This window comes from Heterocephalus glaber, unplaced genomic scaffold, assembly GCF_053883595.1.
Source record: "Heterocephalus glaber isolate CG9 unplaced genomic scaffold, H.glaber_assembly_v1.0 deba00001481, whole genome shotgun sequence".
Lineage (NCBI taxonomy): Eukaryota > Metazoa > Chordata > Mammalia > Rodentia > Bathyergidae > Heterocephalus > Heterocephalus glaber.
Genome location: NW_028258317.1, coordinates 47,999,600 through 48,011,592, shown reverse-complemented (window position 1 = coordinate 48,011,592; position 11,993 = coordinate 47,999,600). Strand labels below are relative to the sequence as shown.

At 39.8% G+C, this 11,993-nt stretch overlaps 1 pseudogene; it reads left to right on the top strand.

Moving 5' to 3' along the window:
- The first annotated feature begins 7,474 nt into the window (after positions 1-7,474).
- LOC147825938 (U2 spliceosomal RNA) lies at positions 7,475-7,549 on the top strand (annotated as a pseudogene).
- The last annotated feature ends 4,444 nt before the right edge of the window (positions 7,550-11,993 follow it).

Sequence of the window (11,993 nt, the reverse complement as noted above, 5' to 3'; positions counted from 1 at the left end):
AAAATATAAATGTATAGAAATGCATGTACTGTGCAAGATTGCCTTTTATAATATTTCTAATGTCAAAGGATAATAAGATTATTGCACAATATGAAAGACAAAGCTGAATGAATGTATTGATTTGGATAGTAAGTAGGAATTATGTGACAGAGGCACACCTCCTCTTTCACAGAAGAGTGCTTACATGAGTTACTTTGAAAGAATGGGGTTAAGGATTTGGTCAGTTTTCAGAGGTGCTGATACCATCTGTGAATTGGTGACTACAGCAAAACTGTTAGTTGGTTGAGATCCAATCTCATCCTTGATTGGTTAACTTTCAATACGGCAGGGTTGACATTGATTGGTGCTTATAAAACTGTGTCTTCCTGATGCTACATTAGTTTATAATGTCCCTTATAAACTGTTACTAGTTTATAATGTTCCTTATATATAATAGTTCTGGTGGCCTCTTGCTCTCATGGCTGCAGAACATTCTTTTTTGCAAATTTGTGACAATTTTTTTATTCTCACTACTGAGCTCACTGAAGTATCTTGTGTGTGTGTATGTGGGCACATGTGTGCCTCATGTGTGTGTGTGTGTGTTATTGCGGATTGAATGCAGAGCTTTCACACTGAGCTACATCCCCAGCCCCTTTTTTAAATTTAGATAGGGTCTTTCTAAGTCACTGAACCGCCCAGGCTGGGCTCAAATTTGTGATCTTCCTGCCTTAGGATGTCCCCACTCTTCAGTGTTCAGAGGCAGGGCTTTGGGAGGTGATGAGTTCATAGCTAAATGTGCTGTTAGGAGGGGAAGGGCTGGTGGGAAGAGGGGGCGCCTCTGATTGCATGACCTGGAAGGGTTTATCTCCTTCCCTCAGCTCCTCCTGTTGATCTCTCCTTCCTAGCGGCCATGATGTGAACAGCTTTTCTCCAAACCAGGCCCTGCCACTATGCCCTCCCTGCCTTGGAGCCAGCCAACTATAAAGCTGTAAGTTAAAAAAAACCTCTCCTCCTTCACGTTGTGGGTGTCAGGTACTGTTTCTCGCATTAAGGAAAGTGACTAAGACACTTGTGGTCTTCCTGCCTCAAGTCTTCCAGAGACTAGGATTGCACAGGTGTGTCACCCCACCAGGCTTCAAGTATCTTTGGATGTAACTCCATAAACACACAAGTGAAGGGTATTCATTCCCTAAAGAGATTGCAAACAACTTAAGTGATATGATTAAATAAATTTGATACACCCATTCTGTGAATGTAACTATGTTAAAAAGGAGGGAGACTATATGTGCTGATAGGGGACAATCATCGTGATGCGGATGTGAGAAAAGTGAGGTGTAAGACAAACTCTGATCTACATACAGGAGAGAAGGGTGAAGAAAAATTGATAAGTATTTATTTTTTAGGAGAGGAACAGAGAGGCTTTGGACCCAGAGAGTGGAAGAGACCTTTCTTCTTCACTGATACATAAAATTTGTACATATTTAGGGGATATCATGTGATATTTCCAATACATGTATACATTTGGCAATATGAAAATCAGGTTAAACATATCTATGTCCCCAAACATTTATCAACTCTTCATGGTGATAACTCAAAATCTTTCTTCCGGTTTGTTGAAATTTACAGTTCACTGTGATTTGCTGTGGTCATCCTACTGTGCACTAGCTCGCCAGAATGTCTTGCTGCATTGATTGATTGATTGATTGGGACTTAACCCAGGGCCTTCACACTGAGCTTCAGCCCAGTTCTCGTCTTGCCTTGTCTTATTTTTTCTTTTCTTTTCTTTCCTTCTTTCAATTTTGAGACTAGATTTCACTAAGTCACTGAGTTGCCCGGGTGAGGTTTGAGCTTGTGAAACTTCTGCCTCGGCCTTCCAGAAGGCCAGGATCACAGCCGTGTGCGACTACACCCAGTTGCTCCCATCACCTTACACCGGAGCCTCTTGCACTTATTCTATGCTGTGTGCCCCACCCTTATCACAGCACACCAGTGGAATTTGATCCTGACTACACATTAGAATCACTGGAAAGCTTTAGAAACAAAAGCAAACCTGTGCCTGGGCAACATGAGAGAGTGACTGCAGGGGATGTGTTCACCACAGCCATCAGTAACTGCATGGCAGCAGCAAATTAGACAGGGCACAGTTAGCCTAAAGGGAAGCATGAGCAGCAAAAGGGGTTGATGTAAACTGGCTTAACTGAATGTTTTGTCCTCTTTTCCCTCAGCACCTGCATTTAAACAGTCACCAAGTCCTACAAACTCAAAATAGTACTTCTTAGAAGCCACAGGTCCTAGGCATGAATATACATTATCTAATTTGATTTGCACAACTATTCAGAGTAGTCCTTTCCTTATCTTTCTAGGGAAGGAAACTAAAGTTCATACAAGAATACTAACAAGGGGAAAGTCAATGCAAAACAAGAAATCTCGGAGTCCAAATTCCAGTCTCTTTCCACACTACCCACTAAAGTTCTCTCTTTTATGTGATTTTTTCAAGTCATTTTACCCACACTCCTTTGCATAATACCCAAATAATACTTTAAAAGAGCTTTTTCAAACTTATTGCATCATACCATCAGCCAAAATTCCTCTCTTCTCATCCACCCTCATTGGCTTTGTTGAATGTTTTCTCAAGGTTTGGCAAACCGGGGGTGAAGCCCCTTCTTAACTCTTAGAAGTACCTTAACCAGAAAGCTCTGTAGTACAGTTTCCACCTACCCCTTGCTCCATACCTCCAAGGGGTCTCACCCACCCTTTGGAATGCTTCTGGTGTTTACGTGCTTCATAACTCTGAAGTCTGTTCTCCCACATTCCTTATTTAGTCAGTGCAGTGTTGACAAGGTGGAAAGCACATCTTTTACCTGCCTCCTAAACCACTGCCTCCAGGGCCCCTGAAGTACTGGCAGCCATCTTCTCTCAACTCTTTCCAGCCTGGTGCATGCAACTGAAAGGCTCAGAACTAAACAGACAGCGAGGTGCAGTCTCCAGAGAACTCCATAGCAATTACTACTACAGTGAGAAAGGAACTCATTAATTCAAAATAAAGTGGAACGGGAAAAAAGGCTTGTCAGAATGACTGAAATTTCTGGGGCTGCTGAAGTCAGGAGTTGGGGTGTGTGTGTGTGTGTGTGTGTGTGTGTGTGTGTAAGTTGGGGGGTAAGAAGATGAAATGTCAGCAGGACACAATATCAATGGGATGTGAGACCCATGGTCAGATTGCTGAAGGTGCTATGAGAACAAAATGTTCACACAGGTTGCATGGTTTTTCTCTTGGGGGTTGTGGATTAAGTAGGTGAATTTATTCATTTTTGTTTAACTTTGAACAACTGCACAAGTCCTCCATGGGCACTGTGAAAAAGTGCAAGCTACATAAAAATAAAATGAAGCAAATGAAACTCATAATCTGTACATCTAAGTACAGTCATTTTAACATGTTGATTCATATCCTCCACATGTTTTCTGCTACACATCTATAGATGAGATATTTAAAATTATTTTAAAATCTGCATTCAAATTTGATATTTTGTGAATGTCAAATAATTTCATAATTTTAGTCATCACAAAGCATGCCCCGTCATTGTATGAATTTCATTTTGTGCTGGACAATTGGTTCACACATTTTACTAGTTCCCATTTCACACTACTATAAATAGCAACCATTTGGCTACCTCATTAACTCATTTTGTGTGGGTGCCTAGTTACAGAAGGGTTTTGGTGTTATTGGCTTCCATGTAGGGAACAGCCTGCCATTTGAGAAGTTGCTTGCAAGTCTCAGCTTCTGAAAATGGATTGTGGTTACTTTTGGAAAAGATTCCTTTTGTTTTGTAAATTTTGTATAATGAAGATTGGCCTTTCAATGACCAAAAATAAAAGCAAAGTCACCAGTGTTTTTGTATAGAATTCAGAAGTTACTTTGAATTCTGAATGTAGATGCTTCAGACTTTGAGGCAAACATCTGGTAAAGTTTTGTAATAGCTTTAGCAGAATCATTCTAATCAGACAACAGAACTGTATTTTCATATACAACAGCTCTGGTGGCTAGAAGTCCAAGATGAACACCCTGGCTGGTTTGGTTTCTGGTGAGTGCTCTCTTCTCAGCTCTCGCTCTGCCTTCTTGCTATGTGTCACTCAGCTCATGTGTACAGAGGGAGAGAGGGAGCGCTTTGGTGCCTCTTCCTATGAGGACATCCATCCTTTTGGACCTGGGCCCTACCCTCGGGACCTCATTTAACCTTAATTAGTTCCTCAGGGGCCCCAACTCTAACTATAGTAACACTGAAAGTTAGGGCTTCCACATATGAAATGTGGAGGTGGGAGGACACAAATATTTAGTCATTGCCATGGTTGTCTATTTCACAGCCTTATTTAAGACAATACTCTTTGAGGAGTGTCATGTTAACTTTATGATGGCTTTCTCTGGATTAGGAAGATTACGCCCTGAAAATAGGCAGAGAGCTCCTAACAAAATTGATAAATGTTCCTCTTACCTGTTATACTCAGGTTGAAGGAGCAGGATATGGTTTTATGGCAGAAGAATTGAATCTATTCTCTCCAAGCCCCCCAGCACCTAGGAATCTGCCAGATACTTAGATGCTCAGCACATGTTCAGGCACTAAAGCCCCAGAGTTAAGAGTCCTGGCTCAGAGCTAACTGGATACAAACCAAAGCTCCAAAGCTCCACCTCTTGTTTGCTGTCTTGGGAAGAGTACATCAACTTTTTAAGCCAGGTTCCTGACAGGCATATGGCAACATGGTGGGGTACCACTAAGCTGTGCCAAGGCCTAAGGTTGCCAGAACCCCTATTCATTTGTCAGTGGCTATAAGCAGCCACATCTGACACTGCACAATAATTATCATGTGGGCCACGGATGTAGTTCAGTGGCACTGTGCCCACCTGGCAAGCTCAAGGTCCAGAGTTCGATTCCAGGCACAAAAAATAATTATTGTGCATTTCATTACATAAAAAATATTGGGAAGCACTAACTCAGCCTTAGTTTCTCTTTCTGTGAAATGGGGTTTAGGCTGGCCTCATTTTGGCACTGATTTCCTATAACTTCTTGGGTGAATATTGAATCTACTTGGATTTCAGTTTTTACATCAGAAGTGAGGTTAAACCAAACCAAATTACATTCAGGGTCCTTTGCAGTTCCACAACTTTTCCACAATCATTAATGATGAGAAAAAAAGTTGGCATTGTGTTTCAGAACAAACATGTTAGCAAAACCTTTATTATGCCCATAATAGAGGATGGAAAACAGCCAATATCATTTCCTCCACACAATTTATAAGATTTGCCATCCTAATGGACAAGAAATACAAATACATACTGCTACTAACTCTGGTGTTAGATACCTATTGTGACTGTGCAAATCAATCATGTGCCAGCTATCTACTGGTACCCTCCTGTGTGTCATCCACTGTTTGGCATCTGCATAGAGTTGATTTTAAAAAATCCAAATTCCCGGTTCCCATGGTTTACAGCCTTGTACAGAGAGCAAGCAATGAACAAATAAACAAGTAAATACATGACATATCAGGATGCAGAAAGGGTTACGAAATACATAAAGCAAAGTGAGGGTGCTGGGGGTGGTTGCCAGGAGTTTGGGGCAGATAGCCAAGGAAGGCTGCTCTATCCACATTTAAGCAGGTGATAAATAGGTATGAGGGTGAATCAGGAGACTAGGTCCCAGGACCAGTCTTGATGTCTGTAAAGTCAGCCCTCATATTTTAAAAGACATTAAGAATATGCACACAAATGCCTATTACATGAGTAAAGTAAAAATTACACTAATAGAACAAGCATTGACACATGGACTACCCAGTGAGACTCCCTTATGCCAATGTTTAATTTTTAAATCATTTTATAAAGTAGTTTTGTGGAAAATGTTAAGAAAAAGGAGAACAACTAGTCAAGTGTATTGTTAAATGAAAAAAGCGGATGACAACAAAGCCTTTACAATATGTCCCCATTAGTATAAAGACGGCATAGATTTATCACAATAAAATAATTAAGAATACTGAGAACAAATTGTATACGTAGCTCGTGTGTGTGTGTGTGTGTGTGTGTGTGTATGTGATGTGCGTGTACATAATGTAGAAATGCACTTACAATTTTTTTTAATGGTTTTCCTTCCATGGTGGCATTCTGGATGACATTTTGCTCTGTGTTCGAATTGTCCTGTATTTTCCCGATTTCCATAGTGAACATATGTCATTTTGTGTAAGCTGCAATTTAAAAGTGATTTAAGGCACTTACAGTTCTTCACTAAGAGAAATTCAAAAGGATTTACTTTACGCAGAGGACAATGATCCCAGACAGAGGATGTGAGACACAAGCTGTTTTTTTTAACAGACATTAGCTGTACAAAACAAGAATAACAATAATGTCAAATATGTGTGCATAGCAAAATGCCAGAACACAAACACTGGGCAACAACTGCGTGAGCTTAGAGTGAGTTATCAGGATCTCCACATCACACAGCTTGTGTGGCACTGTTCAGAAAGTAGAGAGGGACTCTGGGAGGGAAAAGAAAAACTGTTTTCAGTACTCCCTTCAAACCTTTACGATTAAGAAAAAGACAGTTTCTGACCACCTATAAGGAAAGATATCTCCCTAAAACATGAAGTCAAGATTTATAGTTAATAAATGAAGACTGTACACTTCTATGGATGGATTTATCACGTAGGCACTTAACATCATCAGAAAGATGAAGAATGGTAATAACTTGTAAGTAAGCAACTATTTAATAATTAGGTAACTTAATCTGAACAAACCTAGCTAACAAGTTTCTGTAGCTCACAAGGTACTCATAAATTCTCCAACAAAAAGCAACTCAAGTATAAAACATGAACAAATAACAGTTCTATGAAATCATTTCATAGTATCCCTATAATTTAATGTAATTTCTTTCTAATGCAGGGACTCATATTTCTAATTTCCTATCATTTTTTATTTCCACAGTGGATATGAATCTATGCATCCTGGTTAGATTTTTCCATCATTTATTGCTCATTAAATTATGGTTAATTAAGCTAACAAAACTTTTCAGTACTGTTTAGTTTGTCCACCCAGAAGGGAAGGGAGCATATATTTGGATAAAACAAATCTGTGGGTTCCATGGGCTGAAAGAGCACCTTGGAAGTCTCTTTATATTTAATGTTTATTTGGTTTATAGTTAATGTTACTGAGTTGATCCAATAAATGGATATCCAAATGATTATGCACACAATTAAGCAGGCTGTTTGATCACACTCCTTTGGGTTTTGCCTCCTCTGTTCTATCAGCTGGTCCTGAGCACCTGTGGAGGTGCTTTGTGCAGGACTGTTTGCCAAGATGGCCTTGGCAGCTGAGGGAGCACCAGCAAGGTTCTGCCCAGTGCTCCCCCGACCTGCTCTCCCCTGAGAGTAAGTGCTGCTGGCTGCTAGAGCCTAGAGTCTCAGTAGGGAGTTGCCCTAGGCACAGGCCTTGGCTCCCATTCAATCAAACACCTGTGTTATCGCTTCTCGGCCTTTTGGCTAAGATCAAGTGTAGTATCAATCAAACACCTGTGTAGTTGGTCTGTGACCACACATCCAAGGCTGGGAAGTGACAGTTCCTGAGGGTTACTGCTTATTCACACAGGAGCTGGTAACCCCTTCATGTGCTAGGAATGATGCTTATAAAATGGTGAGGTTCCAGAAAGAGGAGGAGGGAGAGGACATATTTTAATAAAGGGGTAAAAGAAAAATACTGAAAATATGAGACATGTTTAAAAGTTCTTCTAATCAAAATAGGAAACCCACTCTAAAGGCTTGTATGGGACAAAACATCATCGTGTATATGTCAGAAGCCAAAGAATTGTAGATTCTTCAAAAGCAGTGGACCTGTCGAAGGTTAAATAGTTCAAAGCCCTTGGCATAGAAGAGGAAGACAGAAAGACCAGGTTTGGCTCTGTTTCCTACAACAGTGTGGGGGAAGAATGTAGTAATATAAGAAGCTAGGATCTATTCCCTTCATGCAAGAAGGGAATGGAATTAATATGAGAAAATGAAAAAATGGAAATAAAGTCTTTGTAAATAGGGAGGGATGGAGGGGTTGAAGGGAGGGCAGGAGAAGGGGAAAAAGAACCAAGAGAGATTATGTAAGGGTGCAAATTTCCAATGATGAATGTCATCATATTGCATACCTAAAATGTACCAATAAAATTAATTTTTAAAAAAGAAGCTAGGATCTAATGGCAATAGACTTATGAGGAAACACTAAGACCAGTCTGTTCAAATTCTTTTTGGCCTTTCTGTATACAATTCTTTCCTCATGGATACAGAATAAGAAGTCTACTGAATTAGGATCTTTCTAGGTTTTATGGCCTTTTGGGGGAAAGAAGAGTAGTAGTCTTTTCTTGGGGGAGTGGAATTTTGGATTTTGAGACTTGCTTTGGGTGAGAATGGAGGGCACAAGACAGGAGAGCAGAAGAAACTCAGAAAGCTCTATTTCTGAGGACTTCTAGTCTCCCTTTGTTTGAAGTACTCAGCATGCCAAAGTACTATAATTTGTGGTATTGAGTCTCCACATTAGCAACCCTCATATGTGACAGAACAAAATATTTCTGGACATTGCCAAATGTCTCCCACAAGGTAAAATTAGTTGAAAATCACTATATACATAGCATGTGCTATGGTTAGGAGCATATTCATTGGAACCCACTGCCTAGGGGCCAGACTGTGGCTTCATAATTTAGGAGCTCTGGGTCTTAGACAAGCTCTTTCTTGTGGCCGTAAATTGAGAATTAATATTAGAAACTATCTCTTAGGGTTGATGGATTAATTAAGTTAAAGTATAAGTTGTATTTACTATACCTAGTAAGTACTCCAAAATTAGTTATTGGCTTTATTAGTCCAAAAACAGAGCTTAGTACCCTGGGAAGTTATTACTGCCCATTAGCAGAACTCTGGCAATGACTGGGCAAGTCCTGGCCCCTGAACTGATTGGTTCTAGTGGGTGAAGGCTGCAGACCCTTCTATAAACTGGCCTTAGACTCTTACAGGGCTAACTGGCTTTTGGCTAACCACATGGGTCATCTTATTTGATTCCCAAACTACTCGTATGTTGTGGGGCCTATTATTATCCCATTTTGCATATGGTGAGCTTAAACTTAAAAAGTGATATCATGGCTAAAGTCCTCAGGTGGCATAGAGAGTGTGTAGACTAGTTACTTTTCCATCACTGAGACAAAAAACCCATTACTCAAAACTTAAAATGGGAGAGGTTTATTTTAGCTCACAGTTTTTAGAAGATTTAGTCCATGTTTGGCTGTCTCCAAGGCAGAAATGGCATGGCAAAAAGACATGGTGGAGAAATGCTTTCAATTATGGCAGCCAGGAAGCAGAGGGAGTGGGAACTAGGAACAAAAACAAAACATGCCAGGTCTTACTCCTAGTGAACCACCTCCAACCAAAACCCACCTCCTAACATTACAGTAAGCTATTGAACTCATCAATGGATAAATCCACTAAGTATAGCACCCTTATGATCCAATCACCTCCCAAGCATATGAGGCTTTGGGGGACCATTTTAGGTTTGAGTTATAACATTGCATCTCAGATTCTCCAAAGACACATGTCTATCTCATTATGCAAAATGCATTTAGTCCATCTCTAAGAGCTGCCAAAGTTTTAACAGTTCCATCATTGCTGAACAGTCTAAGTCCAGCATCTCCTTTAACACTAAAGGCAAACTCTTAGCTGTGAGCACCTATAGAAATTAAACAGAAAGTTTAATACTCCTAATGTATAATGGCACAGGGTAAAGATTCCCATTCCAAAAGAGAAAAATAGGAAGTTTAGAAGGGAATCAGACCAAAGCAACACTTAAAGGGCAAACAATAAATCCTGTAGTTTCATGACCAGCACCTGGTATAAATTTTGGCAAAATGTGAGCTCCAAAGGGTCTGGGCAGCCCTGTCTCTCTAACAGTGCCTCATGGGCCCTCTAATGGGGTGGCTCTGCTCACTGCCTATGATTTTGCTTAGCAGATGTTCCACATTTCTGACATCTCCAATTTCCTTGGGTCTCCACTATACTTTTGGCTTCACTATTGCAGCTTCACATGCTGCACTCTCAGGGACACTGGCTTTCCAGGCCTTATTCTGGGATCTGGGTGGAAGCCTCCATGACCCAAGAACTCTTGCATTTTGTATGCCTATAAAACCAGTGTCACATGAATGATGCCAAAGTCTGCTCAAGCAGTAGCCTGGGTCCCTTGGATCATGGCTGCATCAGCCTCTGAGTTCCTGGATGGCTGAGCACTGGGAAATAAATCTCTGGGAACCAATTCTGAAGCAGGGTGTTTTGGGGCTCAGTCTTTCACTTTATATCTTTGAGCCTTTAAAGGGTGGTGTCTTGCTGATTCCTGAGATACCCTCAAGGCATCTTTTCTATTGTTCTGATGCAAAGTACTTGGCTTCTTTTTAATGCTAGTTTGTTCAGCAATCATGCTATTCTCTGCTTCAACTTTGCAGGTAGTTCTTTTCTGATGAAACTGTGAACTTTTTACATCATTTGATGTTGTCCTTCTCTCCTGATTTTTACTATAGATCTTTCTAAAAGCAGCAAGCAATACCCATCCTACGGAATGAACATTGGTTGGACTGTTTTGAAATTTCCTGTGCCCAGATTAATTAGTGTGTCGTCTTTAAAGTCAGTCTCCCACAAAGTCTCAGAACATGGGCAAAATGGAAACAAATTTTCTACCAAAGTGTAACATACATGGTCTCTAGTCTAATTGCCCATGGAATCCTTGTTCTGAACTGAAACTTTCTGAGCCTAGTCTTTACTGTTCACATTCTTATCAGCATTTTGGTCATCTGCGCTCCAACCAGAATCACTGATCAAGCTCTGTTTTTTGTATTCTCACTCACATCTTGGTATATTTCAAACTTTGTATTGAAGTTCATTCTTAGGTTGAAGGAAAAGAATGTATATGAAATCAAATTTAAATAGGGAAGGGTGGAGGGGGTGAAGGGAGGGCTAGCAATGAGCAAAAAATAAGAACCAAGATGCATCATGTAAAGATACAATTCCCAATAAGAAATGTAATTGTGTTGTATACCTACAATGTACCAATAAAAGAATTCAATAAAAAAAAAAAGAATCACCTTCTGGTAAAAGACTAAGCAGTCACTCCTAGTAAAGCAGAGAGAAGCCTCTTATCATGTGACTGGGATGATGGGACTCTGGTGGTTGTTTCCCAACCAGTGCCCTATACAGATCTTTGAGTTTGGAGCAAGATTTCAGTACCAGTTTCCCCAGGATGTATTTATCTCTTGTCATAGGCAAAATAATTTAATTCTTTCAAGTATCCTTCATAAATCTTACATCAAAATATTAAGAAAACTGAATCTTTGAAAAGTACTGAATTTCAAAGAGAAGGGTGTGGCTTTTATAGGTCACTAATCCATCCTAGGAATTTTAGTATAATAGTGACAAATTTTATAGCCCATAAACTAAACTCTGTTATAAAAGCAACCTCAGCATATTTTCTTTTATTTCCAAAGTCAAGATTTTTCACTTTTGCTAAAAGGATACTTTACAGCTCTGCTTTGACATATCTAAATTTGCTAGCACTACTACTCTTGTGCTTTGTGACCATTATTAAATAAAGGAAAAATTACTGAATGCAAGCACTCCAACACCATAACAGTTGATATGACAATGAAGACAGGTGCTATGTGACTAATGGGCCTGTAGCATTTGCTGAGAGGATACACTGGGTAAAGGGGTAAATCATTTCCTGAAGACAATGGAACTTGACAGCTCCAGATTTTATCACTCTACCCATAATGCTATGGAATTTAAAATTCTATGAATTGTTTATTTCTGTAATTTAACATTTAATATTTTTGGACTGCACTCTTGGGTAACTGAAATTTAGGAAAGGAAATGTAGACTACCGTACAATTTCCTAGGGTTGCTGCAGTGAATTACTACAAACTGGTAGTTTAAAATAGCAGAAATTTACTAGCTTAAATTCTGGCACT